Raw genomic sequence first — 2,755 nt, 5'->3', positions numbered from 1 at the left:
GTGGGGTGGAGGGCTCTATGTAAGGATTTAAGGGGCTTGGGTTTTGTGGGCTATCTTGGGGGAGGTATGTGGGCCGTTGGATTTAGGGGGGAGGATCCATCTGACGGCTGTGGGGCCTTGGGGGCTTATCTTCTTAGCCTTATCAATTTGTGGACTCTCTCTCTCTTTTGAACAGTTATTGTGCTATGTATTGTTTGATATTTTCACCATTTTGTGTGATGGTGATTTTTTTTTTTTTTTTTTTAACTTATTTAGTTCTTGTTATTGCTATTTTTTGTGGCTTATGTTTGTGGAGAGAGGTGGAAAATCTAGGGTGTGGGGCTCTTGATGTAAGTGGAGTGGACGGTTGGAATTTGAAGGACGGATGGGTTACGAAATATGGGGGAATTGTTTGATGCAGTAAGGTACAACGTTGTTTGTTAGTGATATAATAATCTCAAAAGTCGACTCGGGCCGACTACTTGACCTATGCCCTAGCTGCGTACCGGAGTCTGACTCGGGCTGAGTACTATAGCAATCGAAAACTATTAGAAAAAATTCAGAAAATAGGAAAAATATATTCAAAACAAAATTTAATGTAACACAACTAATTGAGGTTAAAAAACAGCAAAAGACAGATTTTAAAAAAGGGTGCGATTTCTATAAGGTTGCAACTTTAAAAAATCCAATTAAGGCGCACCTTAAAATTTTATCATAATATGTATTTTTGTTGTAAAAAATTCGTAATATTATCTTAAAATCTATTTTCATACCTATTAGAAAATTTTGAATTTCAAAAATAGTTAAAATTAATTAAATCTATAAATATATGAAAACCTTGAAAGTGGATGGTCTAGATAATGTGTTGCAAGATGCACTATTTTCGATACTCAAAAACTTTTTTTTTTTTATATTCATACATCTCGACTTCGAGATGATCGATTAGAGTGTTTTTTCAACATTAAAACAACATTTTTGATAGATTTTTTAGGTGCATATGTGATTCTACATTTTAAGGATGCAACCATATATAAACTTTTCCCTTTAAAAAATAAGTTTGCGATGCGGTATTTTAAAAAAAAATCATAAAAGATGGAAAAATGTGATGGCCAAAATACTTTCTAATATTTGCCAAAATGATATAATACATACAGGGTGCGGTTTCTATAAGGATGCAACCTTAAACAATCCAATCAAGGCGCACCTTAAAACTTTATCATAACATGTAATTTTGTCATAAAAAATTATTAGTATTATCTTAAAATCTATTTTCATACCTAATTAATAAATTTTCAATTCCAAAAATGTTTGAAATCAAGTAGATCTATAAATATATGAAAATCTTGAAAATGGACGGTCTAGATAATGTGTTGTAAGATGCACTATATCCGGGACTCAAATTTTTTTTTTTTTCATATTCATATATCTCAATGTCGAGATGATCGATTAGAAGGTTTTTTCAACATTTCCAATAGTTTTTTGAGGTGCATCTGTGATTCTAGATTTTAAAGTTGCAACCTTATATAACTTTTTCTATACATAAATAAATATGTTACAAATATATTTTTTATTTTTTAGGATTCTAATAATTTTCCTTTTAAAAAAATTAAGATCTTCGAGTTGGACATCCAACTCAGGCTCATTAGATCCCCAAACCAAAGCAACTTGGCTGAATTTTCAAACACTATATAATCTATATAAAAATGTTTGGAGAGAGAGAAGATTTATATATAAAAATGTTTGGAGAGAGAAAGGATGATAAGTGACTTTAGCTTGTAGTTAGCTTTCAAGTGGCAAAGATAGATAGAGAAAGATTCATGAAAGGAAATCTTCCCTTTAATAAAATTTTCATTGCAAAAATATCATAAAAGGAAATATGGTTAAGAGCAGTCTTGATTTCCCTTTATTAAATGATGCAGTTTTTATAAGGTATGAAAACAAAGTAAAGCATCACTATAAATCTTCATTTAGAAAGCACTTTGCATTAAATATCTCTATGAAAGTTCTAAATCAATTTCCAACACCAACTAAGAATTTTAAAGCTTAAAAAATGGTTCAAATCTTGTGGATCCGTGAATATCTATCTTTAGGTTGAACTGAACAATCTTGATATTACAATGTACACTATTTATAAGACTTGAAACCCTAATTTTTTACACAATTTAAGAGAGAGAGAGAGAGAGTTTTACACAATTTTAGAGTGATATTTTACACAATATAAGAGAGAGAGTTTTGAGGTTTAGAAAAGTGAGAGAGAGAGAGAGAGAGAGCTTTGAGGTTTAGAAAAGTGAATTGAAAATGTGACACTATTTATAAGACTTGAAACCTCAATTTTTTTACCCAATTTAAGAGAGAGAGATTTTACACAATTTAAGAGAGATGTTTTACACAATTTAAGAGGGAGAGTTTTGAGGTTTAGAAAAGTGAGAGAGAAGGAGCTTTGAGGATTAGAAAAGTGAATTGAAAATGTGACACTATTTATAAGATTTGAAACCTTAATTTTTTTACACAATTTAAGAGAGAGAGAGAGTTTTACACAATTTAAGAGATATGTTTTACACAATTTAAGAGAGAGAGAGAGTTTTGAGGTTTAGAAAAGTGAGAGACAAAGAGCTATAAGGTTTAGAAAAGTGAGAGAGAGCTTTGAGGTTCAGAAAAGTGAATTGAAAATGTGTAAAGTCTTAAAAAAAGTCCGGCTTGCCGGATTCGAACCAGCGACCTAAGGATTACAGCACACCACTACAGTCCTCCGCTCTACCAACTGAGCTAAAGCCGG

The 2,755-nt window shown here is 31.4% G+C and overlaps 1 non-coding gene across 1 annotated transcript; it reads right to left on the bottom strand.

Annotated features, from left to right (window-relative positions):
• Positions 1 to 2,670: 2,670 nt before the first annotated feature.
• Positions 2,671 to 2,755, bottom strand: TRNAY-GUA (transfer RNA tyrosine (anticodon GUA)). Its single transcript is given in 2 exon segments — positions 2,671 to 2,706; positions 2,719 to 2,755. It is a non-coding gene; the product is annotated as a tRNA-Tyr (tRNA).

Source organism: Amborella trichopoda, chromosome 8 (genome assembly GCF_054954075.1).
Source record: "Amborella trichopoda isolate Santa Cruz 75 chromosome 8, AtrichopodaSantaCruz75HAP2 v2.0, whole genome shotgun sequence".
Classification (NCBI taxonomy): domain Eukaryota; kingdom Viridiplantae; phylum Streptophyta; class Magnoliopsida; order Amborellales; family Amborellaceae; genus Amborella; species Amborella trichopoda.
The sequence above is the reverse complement of the archived record's forward strand: the minus strand, read 5'-3'. Positions and strand labels throughout refer to the sequence as shown.